The sequence below is a fragment of the Manis javanica genome, chromosome 2 (assembly GCF_040802235.1).
Source record: "Manis javanica isolate MJ-LG chromosome 2, MJ_LKY, whole genome shotgun sequence".
NCBI classification, from domain to species: Eukaryota; Metazoa; Chordata; class Mammalia; order Pholidota; family Manidae; genus Manis; species Manis javanica.
Window position 1 is genome coordinate 98,750,943 of NC_133157.1, and position 18,714 is coordinate 98,769,656.

General features: G+C 43.6%; 1 protein-coding gene and 1 pseudogene across 21 annotated transcripts in view; both read left to right on the forward strand.

Moving 5' to 3' along the window:
* LOC108386150 (rho-associated protein kinase 1 pseudogene) overlaps positions 1-17,901 on the forward strand; it is a 120,951-nt pseudogene extending 103,050 nt beyond the window's left edge.
* Positions 1-18,714, forward strand: part of PARD3 (par-3 family cell polarity regulator) — an 804,135-nt gene that overhangs the window by 103,097 nt on the left and 682,324 nt on the right. The window lies entirely within an intron of this gene.

The following is an 18,714-nucleotide window of genomic DNA, read 5'->3' on the forward strand; positions in this document are numbered from 1 at the left end:
GGTGCAGCATAAAATAAATAATAAAATAAAGTGGAAATTTCATGTACCATATAATCCTACTGCGACAGGCATGATAGAGAGCTACAGTGGTTTGTTGAAATCTGGCCTGAAGTTGGACACCAATAGTCTACAGGGTTGGTCAGTTCGCCTATGGATGGTGCTGCGGCATTTTAGGAGCCACATAAAGGAGCTTTGAGCCTTGTGGATATGCTCACACACCTTGCTGCCTCTCCTAAAGAGTTGTATGTGCAAACCAAAGAAAACCTATTGAAGCCAGGATATGGCCAGCAGAGCAACATCCTGCTGCCAGCCCCAACTGAATTAAGCCCTGGAGACACTGTTGAATGGCCCTGGCCCTGGACATTTTGATTCATGGACCAGTGATAGCTGGCCCTTCTGGCACGTTAGGGGAAAGTCCTGGAAGCTGGCTTTGTGTGTATTCCTGGAGTAACAGCTGAATGGCCCTCAAAGGTCATGGTAGTGTACCCAAAACGTCCAGTAGGTAAGAACATCTTCTGGGAAAGTTTTGTTTTATCTTTATGGCCAGTGCATGTACCTCCTATAGCCCTATATATTGACCCATCTGTATCTCCTGCAGGGGTGTGTGTGTGTGTGAAAGTCTGCTATTCTAGACCAGGACGAGATCCCATTCCTGCCACTGTTCTTTCACAGGACCACTCTCTTGCATGTATCCTACCTGATGGAGAAGATTTGCCTATGCTGGTGTCGTTGAAACAGTATCTTATAGCCCTTAAGGTTATTTTCTCCTACAGTCCTTGTGGCCTGGATGTGCCCCCTGGCTGCAGCTGCTGCATGATGATTGCTCTCAACCCTGGTACTGCCTATGGAATGGGTGAGCTATGGACTTAATCTGTATGGGTCTTTGAACCTAGTTAAATCCTCTGGCTTGAGGATTATCATAAGTTTATTGCTGTTGCTTTTGTTATGTAATTAGTCTGGTCTCAATGCTCCAGTTTTCTCACCCAGGGACCATTGCGGAAGAAGGGGAAAGAGTAGATTGTAAAGCAGTATTTCTGGAGGAGTGGCCTGTGGGTAAAATTGTAACATTTCCAGAATATCTCTCCTGGCTTTAGTGGATTTGCATATATCCTCAGGGCTGGAGAGAAGTTCATCTCCATATCAATGGGTAATTATCTGGGCAACGAGGCGCCCGTGTATAAACCTGAGAGGTAAGGGGAGGGGAGTGACTTGCCTGCTTGCTGGTTTCTTCCAGAGCAGAAGAAGAAAGATGGCCTGGGACTGCAGTTTGTGAGCAATGAACAGGTTTTAAACTTTATTTCTCCCTTTGACTGATTTTGGTTTTTAGAGGTATTTTGCCCCGGGATTTCCTTTTCCTGGACTTACACTTTGGTAAACATTTCCCAGGTGTATTTTCTCTCATCCTTATTTATTAGTAGTATTTTTAAAATCATGCATGATTTATTTTCAAACTCAAACAAGAGGTGCACTATGTAATGCATATTTTTTATTAAATACATTATTAAGAAAAGGTAAACATCATAAAAAGATAAAATATTGTACATATTCCAGACTCAACTCCTTTTTGGAGAAAGGCAAATAAAAACTTATAAAAATTTCATGAGACTGCAACCATATAGCAAAATAACTAAGAATATATTACATTTAAGTTAATATCTACCATTATTTTGTAGGTACATTTTATAAAAACTTTAAAAACTGAATCACTGTTCTTGAGTCTGCAGAGAATTTTTGTGGCAAAAAAGTCCATCAGAGAAATCCACTTATTTAAAAGGATGCTAATCAGTTTTGTTTTAAATTAACAATCCTGTGGTCCAGGCAGTATCCTTCAGCTCATCATCAAATGACACTGCCTCTGAGATATTTAGAAAAATTGGGATTCAGCTTTCCCTGGGTAACAATTTTCATGGCATCCAACATACATTTCTATGAAAAACTATCATTATTTTAGATTACAAACAAATGTGCTTAAAGTTACTACTAAAATTTTTTAAAAATGTACCAGAACCACAAGATTTAAATGAGATGTCATTGTTTGTAACTGATAATATTGACGTTTATCTGAGACCTGTGATCCTGGAAAAAGCAATGGTCAAAGAAATTCCCCCAACTTAAATTCCAAAAATAGCTTACTGCAAGGAAACGCCTTTCCCCATATGACTTCGTTGAGACTCAAGGATGAACTGTTAAGACCCAATGGCCTTATTCCGGTCTGTGCTTCCCCCCAGTGAGGAGATGAAGGCCACGGCAGATCGATGCAACAAGCAAGAGGTTTATTATTCCAGCTAGCTGGGGTCCAAGTGTCTGCCCGACACAGCGGGTTTCAACAAGGACCCCGAGCACTCAAAGTCAAGGGTTTATATAGCATTTTCAAAGCGCTTAACTCATAGTAATTTCCCACAGCTATACATTATTCTTGCAAGACATACATCCTTGGGTTAGGCAGGAGCAAGATAAGACCACTCCTCAATTGTCAGGGCGGTTCCACACGATAAGCTTGGTATGTAGGATTTACTGACCAAGGCTAGCTGACCAGGGGTCACCGCTGCCTGATTCTGGTGCTCATGATTGATTAACTTGTTTTTCAAAGCCTTACCCAGTTCCTGTTTTTCTTTTTAAGTCACACACACTCAGAAAATGGCTTCTAGGCCCTTAAGATGGCTACTCTTATGCTAACCTATTTCTATTCTTACATTCCCCTCTTCTTCTTGTACCTATTTCAATCATGAAACTAGGGGTCATCTGTTTGGTCAACACTCTGATAGTTCTGTCTCATCACCATGATTTGCACGGTGCTAATGCGTTCTTTGATAAAGGTAACTAGGCGGTTTAGGATGCAGGGGCCAAAAGTTAGAATTAATATTAAGATTATTAGTGGCCCTACTAGAGTAGAGATGAGGGTAGTGAACCATGGTGAGGAGTTGAACCAGGACTCAAACCACCCTTGGTTTTGTTCTCTTTCTCTTTTCCTTCTAGCTAACCCTTCTCTAACTTTGGCCATGGAGTCTTTTACTACTCCTGAATGATCTACATAGAAGCAACATTCTTCTTTAAGGGCAGCGCACAGTCCGCCTTGTTGGAGGAATAACATGTCTAACCCTCTTCTATTTTGTAGGACTACTTCTGATAAAGAAGTTAAAGAGTCTTGCAGGGTGGATATGGATTTCTCTATTTCTTCTAAGTCTGCATCTATGGCTTCTCTGAGACTGTCGTAATGCTGGTTCTGGAGAACTAGTGAGGATGCTCCTGTGGCTGCCTCTGCTGCTCCTAGGCTGAGGCCTAGTAAGAGGGACATAGTCAGACTCAAGAGTTCTCGTTTGACTCGGGGCAAAGACTAGCTTAGTTGGGACAGGACTTCATCATAAGGATGGTAAATAAGGCGGGGTATTAATTGTACTAGAACACAAAAGTCAGACGTTTTGCTTAACTTCTGGGAATGAACGCATGGAGTGACTCTGGTTTGGCAGGCCCACCACCCGTTAGATGGGGAAATATAATAAGTTGGGGTGGTGCTTATTACTTCTGTCTTGTTGCAGAGGGAGGTGTAAGTTTTAGGAACTTTCCCAATGCAGGTTCCTTGCCCACTTACAGAGGATAAAGTGAGTCTTGGTCCTTTCTGCTGCCATCTACACTGGGAGGGGTCAGAAGACTGGTTGAGAGCATTAGCAAACGCTATACCTTCGTAGTAAGGGGGAGCAACATCATAGCATAACCAGCAGGAGCGAGTTAGCTCGGGACGGGAATTGTTGACAACTTGTAAAGCGCCTCTGATTAGACTAAGAAGCCGGGATGGCTGGCTTTCCACAGTGGGGGCTGGTGTCCAAGCTGGGCTCAGGCTCTGGGGAAGGGACTTAGGGGGCTGTGTCACTTTGAGGGGCTGTCTAGGGGTTTTGGGTGCTTCGGGTTTCAATAATTTATTGGGACCTAAGGCTGTCTCGACTATTGGCTCAACTTTTAATTTGACTCAGATAAGGGTGCCAAAAGGAGGGGTCTGATAAAGATATAGGCCCCAGGTTAACCCTGTCTGCCATCGGGTGTCTTTTTTCCCTTGTTCTGTGAACTGGAGCCTGAGCAGATTACAGTCTGGGATGTACCTAGTTCTGGTGCATGGTTTAACAAATGAGAGAGTGATGAGCTGGGGAGTTACTTGCCACTTCCACTCCCCGTCATTGGTGGTAACACAACTCCAGCGTGCACAGTATTGGGACTCGGCCCCTCCACACTGCTGCTTCGCTGGACCTGTTCGAAACCCTGGGCACGCATAAAACCCATTTTGACTCACAGAGACTCTGCGCTGCTTTTCTCGCCAGTCTCCCCCTTCCATTCCAACCAGGCAGAACTGAGGGGCGCAGGGAAGAGGGAGGCCTGAATGCTGACTCCTGCCCTTTCCGCTTCTCTTTTCTAAGTCTGCTACTCTATCTAGGTTAAAGTACAGGTTAGGGAACCATGTGCCTAAGGGGGTCATGTGGGAAGTGCAGTTGTATATTTCATTAGTTTCCCAGTTCTCTATTTCCCAGGTGAGCCGATAGGGGACATGGGGGTTAGGGTCGCTGAGTGCAGTAGGGGAAAGGCACAATATATATAATATGAGCGGTGCAGTCTTAGCTTTTGTGAATTGTCTTTGTCCAGCTGACGTGGTCATCTTGGAATAGAGTTTTTGGGAACGGTGTGTGGGTCAGCTGAACGGCGCTGGTGTCTCCGGACGTGCACCTGGTCACTTTAGGGGTCTTCTGGTGATTTTAAGCCGGAGAGGATTTTTAGTAGACTGGGCACTCCACGCGAGATGGTTGTTGGCTGTCTCGGCTGAGATAACGGGTTTCACATGAGATGCGTGAATCCAGGTGGCAATCCCGTCGACTTTGACTGCTGTTGGGGTGGTCAGCAACACTAAGTAGGGTCTTTTCCACCGTGGCTCGAGGGTCTGTGCTCGGTGCCGCCTTACAAACACAAAGTCTCCAACTTGGAATGGGTGAGCTGCTTCTGGAGTGCCGGGCTCTTAGACTGCTTTTAGTTGGGTCCACACTTCTCTTTGGACTGCCTGGAGAGCTTTCAACCTATTATATAAATCGCGGTTGTCAGTCTGGGTAACAGGGAGGGGGTCATGCAGGCAAGTAAGCGGGGCGGGGGAGCCATACAAAATTTCAAAGGGGGTTAGATTGAGATGACTAGGGGTGTTCTGAGCTCGGAACAAGGCCACGGGAAGGAGCACCACCCAGTCTGAGCCAGTCTCTATGGTCAATTTAGTTAAGGTCTCTTTTAGGGTTCGATTCATCCTTTCTACTTGTCCTGAACTCTGGGGTCTGTACATGCAATGTAATTTGCAATCGGTCCACAAATACTTAGCAACTCCCTGACTTACCCGGGAGATGAAAGCGGGTCCGTTGTCAGATCCTATTACCTTAGGTATCCTGAACTGAGGAAATAATTCTTCTAATATTTTCTTTATTACCACTGCAGCTGTTGCCTGCCTTGTTGGAAAGGCTTCGACCCATCCTGAAAAGGTATCTACAAACACTAGGAGATACTTAAATTTATACTTCCCTGGTTTAATTTCAGTAAAGTCTATTTCCCAAAACTGTCCAGGCCGGTTCCCCCTTGCCCGTTTTCTAGTCCATTTCTTCTTCCCAGGTGAGTTTGTTTCTTGACAAGGAACGCACAGCTTAACTACGGATTCAGCTATCTGCTGCAGGTTCGGCACATACCACCCAGAGTTTAAAACAGTCTGAGTAAGTTTGTGCGCTCCTAAGTGTGTTCACTGGTGCATCTGTTTGATTATAGCTTTGGCAGTTGCTTGGGGCAGGACGATTTTTCTATCTTGGGTGCACCAGGCTCTCTTCTGTTCATCAAAATAGTGAGTACGGTCTTTGGAGATTAGTTCTAAATCTGCTGGGCTATATTGATAGGGTGGCAGGCTTGGCTCAGGCTGGGTTTCAGAGAGGAAGATTTCTACAGTCTTTGTGGCCGCTTCTCGGGCTGCTTGATCAGCCATATTATTGCCTACGGCGATGTAGGACTTCCCGGGTTGGTGAGCGGGGCAATGAATTATACTTACTTTGACTGGTTTGTGCAGAGCTTCTAAGAGTGCCGTGATTTCCGGCTTGTTTTTTATTTCTCTTCCTTCGGAGGTGAGGAGTCCTCTTTGTTGGTAAATGGCTCCATGCACATGTGCCATTGCAAAGGCTTGCCTACTATCTGTACAGATGTTAATTTTCTTTCTGGACCCCAGTTCTAGTGCTCTCGTAAGAGCAATGAGCTCAGCTTTCTGTGCCGAGGTTTCCTCGGGGAGGGGCTGAGCCCACACTATTTTTTCTCCATCTACTACAGCCCCTCCTGCCTTACGCTTTCCTTGGTCTAGGTAGCTGCTTCCATCTGTGAGCCAGGTGGCTTCAGCGTCTGGTAAAGGCAGGTCAGTCAAGTCTTTATGCCACCCATGGGCTTCGGCTAATACTTGCTGACAGTCATGCACTGGGGATTCAAGATTGGGGTCTGGCAGCAAAGTGGCTGGATTGAGACTGGTCGACGGAGAGAATGTCACCGGGTCAGAGTTGAGCAACAGGGCTTGGTAGTGAGTTATCCGAGCATTTGTAAGCCACCGATGCAGGGGCTGCCGGATTATGCTTTCTAGCGCGTGTGGAGCAGTCACGGTTAGATTTTGCCCTAGGGTCAATTTGTCCGCATCTTTGACTAGTACTGCTGCTGCCGCGATTATTTTCAAGCATGCAGGCCAGCCGGCGACTACTGGATCTAGTTTTTTAGACAGGTATGCTACGGGCCATTTCCATGGTCTGAGCTTCTGAGTCAGCACCCCTTTGGCTATCCCCCTGTTCTCTGCCACGAACAGGTGGAAGGGTTTTGTCACATCCGGGAGTCCCAGAGCTGGGGCGGACATCAATGCCAGCTTAATGGCATCAAATGCCTTCAGTTCTTCCTCTCCCCAAGAGAACAATCTAGCTTTGGTGAGAGGGTAAAGGGGGGCTGCCATCTCTGCGAACCCGGGGATCCATAGCCTGCAAAATCCTGCAGTCCCCAGGAATTCTCTGACTTGCTTAGGAGTCTCAGGCGGTGGGATATGGAGAACAGTTTCTTTCCTTGCGTCTGACAGCCACCTCTTCCCTTCTCTTAACACATAGCCCGGTAGCTTACCTGACGTTTGCAGATTTGTGCTTTCTTGGCTGATGCCCGATATCCTAGAGTTCCTAATTCTGCCAGAAGTTTCTCTGTCCCTTTCAGGCAATCTTCTCTCATTTCGGTTGCAAGCAGAAGATCATCAACATATTGCAACAAGGTTACCTGGGGGTTAGCTTCTCGATATAGTGCCAGGTCTTGGTTGAGAGCTTCATCGAAGAGGGTGGGGGAATTTTTGAATCCTTGTGGGACCCAGGTCCATGTGAGTTGCCCTGTCACTCCTCCATCTGGGTCTCTCCATTCAAAGGCGAAAAGCTCTTGACTCTTTGGCGCAAGTTGGAGGCAGAAGAAGGCGTCTTTTAAATCTAAAATGGTATACCAGCCTCGGAGAGGTGGCAAGGAACTTAAAAGATTATAAGGATTAGGAACCGTGGGATGAATGTCCATTACCTGCTTGTTAACTTCTCACAGGTCTTGGACTGGACAGTATTCATTTGTGCCTGGCTTCCTGACAGGAAGAAGGGGGGTGTTCCAGGCAGATTGACATCTGCGCAATATCCCCAACTGGAGGAATCAGGTGATGTGGGGCTGGATTCCCTCTCTGGCTTCTCTCGGCATAGGGTACTGGCCAACGGCTACGGGGGTGGCTTGTGGTTTTAGTTTGACATAGATGGGCAGCCTATGTTTAGCCTTCCCAATTCCTGCCGTCTCTGCCCATGCCTGAGGGAACTTTCTTAGCCATAGGCTGAGATCTCCCGAGCCTGGGTTCTCTTTTTCGAATTCAAAGAGTCTATATTCATCTTCTAACATCACAGTCAATATCTGGATGGGGTCCTCTGAGGGCCTTTTAAGCTGTGGCCCCTCTGGCAGGAAATGGATCTGGGCTTTCATTTTTGTGAGCAAGTCTCTTCCCAATAAAGGATATGGGCAATCTGGGATCACGAGGAAAGAGTGAGACACTAATCCTGTTCCCAGGTCTACTGTCCGCGCGGTGGTCCAAGAGTACAATTTATTCCCCGTGGCTCCCTGGACCCATGATTTCTGATTTGAGAGCCGTCCGTCAGCTTGTTGCAGTACTGAGTGCTGTGCCCCGGTGTCTACTAAGAATTGAGTGGGTTTCCCCTCCACAGTTAGGGTTACCCTAGGTTTGGGGAGGGGCTCCAAACCCCGTCCCCCCTAATCACTGTCTTCGTGCATGGTCAGAATTTTAGGGTGGGCAACAGATTTTTCCCACTGCTGAGGTTTCTTTCTCTTGTTTGGGCATTCTCTGGCTCAATGTCCTTTCTCTTTACAGTACGCACACTGATCTTTATCTAGCTGCTGTCTCCTGCCGCCTGGCCCTGGTTTAGGTTCTCTGGTCTCTCTCACAACAGTGGTGAGGATTTTATGGAGGTTGTGTTCTTGCCATCTTTCTTTCCTCAGCTCTCTTTCCTCAGTCTCTCGCAGCTTCCTACCTTCTTTTTCTTCTTCAGTCTCTCTATTATGATACACTTTCTCTGCCACCTCTACTAAATCTCGCAGGGTTTTGTCCTGCAGTCCTTCTAGCCTCTGCAATTTCCTCCTGATGTCTCTACTAGATTGATCTATAAAAGCTACAAAAATTGTGGCTTTATGTTCCTCACTGACTGGATCATACGGAGTATGCTGCCAAAAAGCCTCTATGAGCCTTTCTAAAAATGCTGAGGGGGATTCATCGGGTCCTTGAAGGACTCCCCTTACCTTAGCCAAATTGGTGGGGTGCCTTGCTGCTCCCCTGAGACCTGCCATCAGAGCCTGGCAGAAGACTTTCAGGTGCTCCTTACCTTCCGGGGTGTTGAAGTCCCAATCAGGTCTGGTTAGGGGGAACCCCTCCTCGATAATGGCTGGGTTCTGAGTGGGTCGCCCATTGGCCCCTGGTACATTCTTCTGGGCCTCTAGGAGGATCCGGTCTTTTTCTTCCATGATAAACAGGACCTGTAACAACTGGTTGCAGTCATCCCAGTGGGCTGATGGGTGAAAAGTAAAGATTCAATCAGATTGATCAATCCTCTGGGATTTTCTGAAAAAGGGGGATTTGGGGCCTTCCAGTTGTATAGGTCTGAGGAAGAAAAAGGCCAATACTGTAGGAGTTGCTGGCCATCCTCAGAGGGGGTGCCGAGGGCTCAAAGGGGAAGTGTCACAGTGGCCCCTGGTGAGGGGGCCCGGCAGCTCCTTGTCCCTCCGGCTGGGCCAACGTTCTGCCCTCCGCTGGCCTGAGGGGTCGGAGGAGGTGGGGGAATGATGGGAATGGGAGGGACAGGAGGAACAGGAGAGAGAGGAGGGGAAGGAATAGGGACCAGGGGGGCGGCAGGTTGGGGGGAGCGGTAGGAGGGTATGGAGGGGGAGAATCGAGGAGGGGAGATCTGCATTGGGGGGTGAAGGCAGAACTTTCTTAGGTTCTTTCGGGTCTTTGCGGAGTGCAGAAACCTCTGAAGATGGGTGGGGCAAGAGGGGCTGAACCCAAGAGGGGGGTTCTGTGACTAAGCTTTCCCAAACAAGAATATAAGGACTCTGGTCTTGGCATGCACGGGATCCGGTATCGAAGACTTTCTTCTTGACTGCCTGTATAAGGGGTAGAGAGAAAGATCCCCTGGGAGGCCAGCCAACCTGAAAGGCCAGCCAATTGGCTGAGGCCAGAGTGTTCCATTTATCCTTTTTAACAAGAACAGACATATTATTTGCTCTACTCTTTACGTTCCCCCAGTGTCTTAAAGTCAAGTCTAAAGGAGTCATCTGCGTCTGTCCCATTTCTTCCGTCAGTAACAACACTAGGATAAACACAATAGCTAACAAACAGGCGCCTACAGAAAAGAATCTACCGCGGCCGTGGAGGCAAAACTGAAACTGAGTTGAGGGCCTGTCAGACTGCAGCGGCAGCTGACTTTCCTCACAGATGAGGACCTCGTCCTCCAGATGGGGGCAAGGGATGTCTCCCAAGACCCTTGGCCGGTGACCTGCCAGCGCGTCCGCCTAAGTCAATACCAACCCAGATACAGACTGGAGCTCCTACAGGCTTTATACAGGTTTCAGGTTTGTTCGCCATCAAAAACACTGGGTGCGCTCACCATCCGGCAAGGCACTTTCTGATTAAACATAGAATTTTCTTACAGGTTTGACAAGAGACACACGGATACAAACACAGTATTACCTGGCCAGGGCAAGCCTCCGATCCTTGGCTTGTCGTTCCTCCTGGGGGGGGGCACGCGATCCTGGATGAGCCCCCAAATGTAAGACCCAATGGCCTTATTCTGGTCTGCGCTTTCCCCCAGTGAGGAGATGAAGGCCACGGCAGATTGATGCAACAAGCAAGAGGTTTATTATTATTCCAGCTAGCTGGGGTCCAAGTGTCTGCCCGACACAGCGGGTTTCAACAAGGACCCCGAGCACTCAAAGCCAAGGGTTTATATAGCATTTTCAAAGCACTTAACTCATAGTAATTTCCCACAGCTATACAGGATTCTTGCAAGACATACATCCTGGGGTTAGGCAGGAGCAAGATAAGACCACTCCTCAATTGTCAGGGCGGTTCCGCACGATAAGCTTGGTATGTAGGATTTACTGACCAAGGCTAGCTGACCAGGGGTCACTGCTGCCTGATTCCGGTGCTCATGATTGATTAACTTGTTTTTCAAAGCCTTACCCAGTTTCTGTTTTTCTTTTTAAGTCACACACACTCAGAAAATGGCTTCTAGGCCCTTAAGATGGCTACTCTTATGCTAACCTATTTCTGTTCTTACAGAACTCCTTTATTTACCTATGACAAGGCCAGATACAGACCCTCCACATACTCATTCATTACCTCATAAATGATTAGCTGAACTTGTCCTCACTGACCAGCCAGAACAATATGCTTGTCAAGCAAACTTCAGCTGTATTTTCTTCTTCCCCCAGGCCCCTAAAATTTGAGCCATCCTCAACTTCTTTAAGGGGCCCTCTTTGGAATTGGCTAGCTTCAAGGTAGAACATTCTCTGATCTGTTATGTCGTCAAGCCGTTTTTCCTCCCACTTTCCTAGACTCAGTTCTTTCTGGTCTTGTTTACTCTTCCCTATAAAGCAAATATTTTTGTCTGACCTTTGAGAAGCCTGCAGATCTTATGAATAGTCACCCAGTCCCTATTGCAATAGTCCTTTTTGCCCTGTGGGTAAGCCTTTCAAAAAAGATCTCTCCTTACCCAGTTAGATCTGCTTATTTAACACAACTCTTAAACAATTTTGTCTGCCCTGTACATTGTGTTTCACTAAGTTCATGTAGGCATGGAATAAACCCTCTATTTGAGTCAGTCCACACCATTCTTCAATGTTCTATAGAGGCCGCATTCATTTAGTCATGATTCAAACATTTAAATTAGTTGCCTCATCCCTTATACCTAAGATTTAAATTCTGTAAACCCAGTTGTTACATTTGGGGGGCAAATGGTCAAGTGCTATTTTGACTTGGTGTGCTTATTTTATTATTCATTCTTGGCCTGATTTAGAAATAAATCATACACAAAGTCCTGTGTTTCCAGGCAGTGTGCCTTATTCACAGAATGATCACATATAGTTGTACAAAGAGGTGCCCTTCTCAGGATGATACTTCACAGAAAGGATGACATTTGAGTAAAGTTAGATAAATCACACTGTGGGGAAAATTGCAAAATTTCCAGAATCGCTCACCTGGCCTTAGTGCATCTCCATATCAATAAGTAAGTACAAGCCACTGGGCTGACTCTGATCTTCCCCACCACCACCGGTTCTCCAGCCTTCCCTCTCCTAAGCCCATGTCAGGCACCGACCTCGTGTGGCCCTGCTGAACCATGGCAGCAGCCCCAGCAGTCTCTGCAGTGATGGAACAAATGAGGGAGTGACGTTCCGTGGCCCGAGCTCTGGTGGCAGGTGGCGCAGCTCCGCACCTGCCCTTCACTTGCACCTTACATCTCCCTCCCCTGCTCCCCGGAGTCTCCACCCTGCTTCTCTTTCTCTCCCCCTCCTGCCCAGCTCCAGATGGGGAGCCCTCCTCGGTGAAGGCAGCTGGGGCCTTCTAGGATGCGGCAGCTCGCCGGACAATGAGGCTGGTGTTGACGGCACTGTCGGTTGTCGAGAGTGGCTGCCGGGTGAGATGCGACTTAGGGAGTCGGAAAGGCTGTGGATCACTGTTGCCCCTGGCCCGGGGTCTGGAGAGTGGAGATCCCCTCAGGGGAGGAAGGGAGCCAGGCACACCTGGTGACCCTGAGGTTCCGGCTCGTCTTTCCCACGGCTGCGAACCCACTGCCAGAGGAAGTTGGTTGAAATTGCTTTCTGCTGCTGGTGCTCATACGAGGGTATTGTCACAGTAACAGCAACATGTCGGCTGGGGACAGTTTTGAGACTTGGTTTGAAAAAATCAACAATCTGCTGCGGGATCCCAAATCGGAAGTGAATTCAGATTATTTGCTGGATGGATTGGAATCTTTGGTATATGATTTGGATTTTCCTGACTTAAGAAAAAACAAAAATATTGACAACTTTTTAAGTAGATATAAAGACACAATAAATAAAATTAGAGATTTACGGATGAAAGCTGAAGATTATGAAGTAGTGAAGGTGATCGGTAGAGGTGCATTTGGAGAAGTTCAATTGGTAAGGCATAAATCCACCAGGCAGGTGTATGCTATGAAGCCTCTCAGCAAATTTGAAATGATTAAGAGATCTGATTCTTCATTTTTCTGGGAAGAAAGGGACATCATGGCTTTTGCTAATAGTCCTTGGGTTGTTCAGGTTTTTTATGCATTCCAAGATGATCGTTACCTCTACATGATGATGTAATACATGTCTGGTGGAGATCTTGTAAACTTAATGAACAGCTATGATGTGCCTGAAAAATGGGCATGATTCTATACTGCAGAAGTAGTTCTTGCATTGGATGCAATTCATTCCATGGGTTTTATTCATACAGATGTGAAGCCTGATAACATGCTGCTGGATAAATCTGGACATTTTAAGTTAGTAGATTTTGGTGCTTGTATGAAGATGAAATAAAGAAGGTATGGTACGATGTGATACAGCAGTTGGAACACCCGATTAAATTTCCCCTGAAGTAATAAATCCCAAGGTGGTGATGGTTATTATGGATGAGAATGTGACTTGTGGTCAGTTGGGTTATTTTTATATGAAATGCTCATAGGTGATCCACCTTTAATGCAGATTCTCTGGTTGGAATTTATAGTAAGATTATGAACCATACAAATTCACTTACCTTCCCTGATGTCATATCAAAAGAAGCAAAAAATCTTACTTGTGCCTTCTTTACTGACAGAGAGGTGAGATTAAGATGAAATGGTGAAGAAGAAATCAAATGACATCTCTTCTTCAAAAATGATCTGTGGGTTTGGGAAACACTCTGAGACACTGTAGCACCAGTTGTACCAGATTTAAGCAGTGACATTGATAGAAGTAACTTTGATGATTTAGAAGATAAAGGAGATGAAGAAATATTCCCTATACCTAAAGCTTTTGTTGGCAATCAGCTACCTTTTGTAGGATTTACATATTATAGCAATTGTAGATACTTGTCTTCAGTTAATCCTAATGATAATAGAACTAGCTCCAAGGTGGATAAAAGCTTGCAGAAAAATTTGCAAAAAAACATTTGTAAGCTGGAAGAACAGCTGCATAATGAAATACAATTAAAAGATGAAATGGAGCAGAAGTGCAGAACTTCAAACATAAAACTAGACAAGATAAAGAATTGAATAAAGAGGGGAATCGAAGAAATCTAGAATCTACAGTGTCTCAGATTGAGAAGGAGAAAATGTTGCTACAGCATAGAATTAATGAGTATCAAAGAAAAGCAGAACAGGAAAATGAGAAGAGGAGGAATGTAGAAAATGAGGTTTCTACATTAAAGGATCAGTTGGAAGACTTAAGGAAAATAAATCAGAATTCACAGCTTGCTAATGAGAAGCTGGCACAATTACAAAAGCAGCTAGAAGAAGCCATTGACTTACTTAGGACAGAATCAGACACAGCTGTAATATTAATGAAGCATCATACAGAGATGAGCAATTCTATTAGTCAGCTAGAGTCCCTAAACGGAGAATTGCAGGAGAGAAATAGAATTTTAGAGAATTTCAAGTCACAAACAGACAAGGATTATTACCAGCTGCAAGCTGTGTTAGAAGCTGAACGAAGAGACAGAGGTCATGATTCTGAGATGACAGGAGACTTTCAAGCTCGAATTACATCTTTATAAAGGAGTTGAAGCATCTCAAACATAATCTTGAAAGAGTGGAAGGAGAAAGAAAAGAAGCTGAAGACATGCTTAATCACTCAGAAAAGGAAAAGAATAATTTAGAAATAGATTTAAACTATAAACTTAAATCATATTACAACAACAGTTAGAACAAGAGGTAAATGAACATAAAGTTACCAAAGCTTGTTTAACTGACAATCATCAGTCTATTGAAGAAGCAAAATCTGTTGCAATGTGTGAGATGGAAAAAAAGTTAAAGGAAGAGAGAGAGGCTTGTGAGAAGGCTGAAAGTAGGTTTGTTCAGATTGAGAAGCAGTGTACCATGCTAGATGTTGATCTGAAACAATCTCAGCAGAAGCTTGAGTGTTTGATGGAAAATAAAGAAAGAATGGAGGATGAAGTTAAGAATCTCAGTCTTCAGTTGGAGTGAGAATCAAATAAGTGACTGTTGCTACAAAATGAATCGAAGACTCAAGCATTTGAAGTGGATAATTTAAAAGGTCCAGGAAAGCAGATGAAACAGGAAATAATTATTGGAAGCAAAAAGATTATTAGAATTTGCGTTAGCTCAATTTAAAAAACAATAAAGAGGAAAAGAAGGACAGATGCAGGAGCTGCAAGATCTGCTTGAGCTGAGCAATATTTCTCAACACTATAAGACTCATGTAAAAGAATTTAAGGAAGAAATTGAAGAAAAAAACAGAATTTAAAGAAAATACAAGAACTACAAAGTGAAAAAGAAACCTTCACCACTCAGTTGGATCTAGCAGAAACAAAGGCTGAGTCTGAGCAGTTGGCTCAAGGGCTTCGGGAAGAGCAGTATTTTGAATTTACCCAAGAAAGCAAGAAAGCTGCTTCAAGAAATAAAGAGATTACAGATAAAGATCACACTGTTAGCTTGAAGAAATGAACAGCATGCTTACCAAAGATATTGAGTTATTAAGAAAAGAAAATGAAGAACTAATGGATAAAATGAGGAAGGTAGAGGAAGAATATAAATTGAAGAAAGAGGAAGAGATTAGTGATTTTAAGGCTGCCCTTGAAAAGAATATCAACACAGAAGGAACCCTTAAAACATAGGCTGTTAACAAGTTGGCAGAAATAATGAATTGGAAAGATTTAAATATTTATAGAAAGAAAGCTAATACACAGGATTTGAGAAAGAATAGGAAAATCAAAAGCTACAACTGGAACTCAACCAAGAAAGAGAGAAAGTCAACCAGACGGTAGTGAAACATCAGAAGGAACTGAATGACATGCAAGTGCAATGGGTAGAAGAATGTACACACAGGAATGAGCTTCAGAGCAGTTGGCTAGCAAAAAAAGTGGTATCAAGCAATTGTGTACTGAACTTTTGGATCTTTCAGATTCCACAAGTGTCACTAGTTTTTCTAGTACTGATGAAACTGATGGAAATCTTCCAGAGTCAAGAATTGAAGTTGGCTTTCAATACCAAATAGAGGAAATATCAAACAGTATGGCTGGAAGAAACAGTATGTTGTGGTAAGCAGCAAAAAATTTTGTTCTACAATGATGAACAAGGTAAAGAGCAATCCAATCCATCATGTTCGATCTGTGACCCAAGGAGATGTGTACATAGCTGAAACTGAAGAAATTCCTAAAATATTCCAGATATATGCAAATGAAGGTGAATGTAGAAAAGATGTAGAGATGGAATCGGTGCAACAAGCCGAAAAAAACAGTTTTCAAAATCACAAAGGCCTACACTCTACCACTTTCCCGCCAACTGTGAGGCCTGTGCCAAAGCTCTCTGGCATGTTTTTAAGCCACCCCCTGCCCTAGAGTGTGGAAGGCGCCATGTTAAGTGCCACAGAGATCACTTAGATAAGAAAGAAGACTTAATTTCTCCGTGTAAAGTAAGTTGTGAGGTAACAAGAGATATGCTGTTAGCATGTTCTCAGGATGAACAAAAAAAAAATGGGTAACGCGTTTAGTAAAGAAGTTCTCTAAAAATCCATCTGGTTTTGTTTTGCATCCCCTCGAACACTTTCAACAAGATGCACTGCAAATCAGTCTTTCCGGAAAGTCAAAAAATACATCTGGAAAAACTAGTTAACCATGTGACCCCAGCACCATGTGGAATCATGTGGGATGCTGCCTGATAAACCAGGTTTTTTTTAACCATGCAGAGCAGACAGGCTGTCTTTTGACCCAAGTATCACAGGCTTCAGGGTTAAGATTGTAGTTACTCTGTCCTTGCTTTGGCACAAAAGCACACTGAGGGTTTTTGTTTCTTGTTTTTCTTTTTATTGCCTGCAGGTAGATTAGATTAATTTTTACAATGTAATGCAAGTATAATTGAGAGAAAGCTTAGCTAGATATATATTTTTTTAAAAAGGTACTGCCTTTTTGAATTTCTTAGAAAATGCCTGTCAATCAAGATAGAACAGTTTTCCTCATACGAATGGGAGGAAGGGACCTTCACTTTCATGTGGAATGGACATCACTATCAAGATCAGCTCATGGAAGGAATAAACAAAATATCTCAAAATGAGACAACCAAAATTCTTTTAAATTTCTTCAGATTCTGTGCTCTTGCAAGACTATACAAAACTATTTTAAGAAAGCAGTGACATCATTTGACTTCAGTGATCTCACTGTAGAATTTAAAAGACTCACTGTTGTTTGCCCATAGTGGACTTGACGGAGAATAAATATCTTACATTATACATTACAAAATACTGTATGTATTTCATTCAGCAAGTGTGTAGATTGGGGAATGGGAGAAGGCAAAAAAAAAAAAAGAAAAAGACATTTACTCTATGTATTTTTGCCAAACCATATTGAGTTATTTTACTACTAGAGACGTTAGGAACTAACTGTAGAGAAGAAGCAATTTTAAGAGCATTTTGTGGGGTGCATAATTTTTGTAATTGTATAATGTATTTCTTTATGGTTTTAAGTGATAAAGACATTAAGTTAACAAACATAGAAGAAATGTATGCACTGTTTAAAATGTAAATTATTCTTAGAACACTTGATGGGAGTTGTATTGCCCTTTTAGTGCCTTAATTTGAGAGAATTATTTTACTGCCATGACTAAATATAGAAATTTCTAAGACACATTTTCAAAAATGTATGTGTTTGTGGATTTTTCATTGATAATTTGTTTAATTTTAAATATTTAGAGGTTTGTTGGACTTTAATAAACTGAGTACAATCTTTGCATCAAACTACCTGCTAAAATAATGAATGACTTTATAAAACTCTGCAGAGTGTGTAGAAGATTACATCAGTATAAAAGAAAATTTATGGCAATACATCTGTTACGTTTTCCAGTTAACACAGGAATTACCAGATAAATACTGTTAAACTCTCGTCCAATAATGAGAGTTGATTCATATGGGCAGTATGATTTATTGTTTATTTTTTTAACCAAATACCTCCTCAGTAATTTATAATGGCTTTGCAGTAATGTATATCGAATAAGAAGCACTGGAAAACTGATACGTCTCTAGGATGATATGCGTGTTTCAAGTGGTACTGAAAACCACACTGGATGTGATAATAAACATCTGTTACTAATATGCTTATGACTCTGTGCACATTTAATGAGAAATAAAAGTAATTTATGGATGGATGCCTTTTAAAAAAAAGTGATTACAAGGGTGAGTGAGGGCATATCTGGACCAGAGAGGTTGGGTGGTTTTGGTAAAATGGTAATATTTCCAGGATATCTTGCCTGGCTTTAGTGCATCTGCATATCAGTAGGCATTCCTCAGGGGGTGGAAAGAGTAATTTATCTCTGTATCAGTGGGTAATTACCTGGGCAACCTAGGGCTTATCTGAACCTGAGAGGTTAGGGGGAGTGCTTGTTTTGCTTCTGCCTGAGTAGGAAAGAGAAATGACCCCAGATTGCAGTTTGTAAGTAATAAACATGTTTTAAACTTTATCTTCGTGACTGATTTTGGTTTTAGAGGTATTTTACCCCGGGATTTCCTCTCTTGCAAGTTACAGTGCTTCTCAAACTGGTGTGTGCTCAGATCATCTGTGAATTTTGTTAAGATGCAGTCTGATTTGTAGGACTGTGATGGAGCCCAAGATTCTTCATTTCTATCCAGCTCCTGGGTGAACTGCTGCTGATTGAGGGATCACAATTTGAGTAACCATGCCCTAGTAGAAAGGAAACTGATTAAATCAACTGGGGAGCAAGGGTTGATGAGACCATTCTTCCAGGATTCAGGCCAGCAAAGGAAAGTGGGGCTGTATGAGGCTACAATTAAGAAAATTAGAGGCTCTCTTAGAGGAAGTGTTAGAAAAGTACCATGGAGCCAACTGGACAATGGTAGGGATACCAATAAAAAGCATGTTAAAAATTGCAGCTCTAAAGATAATCAAGT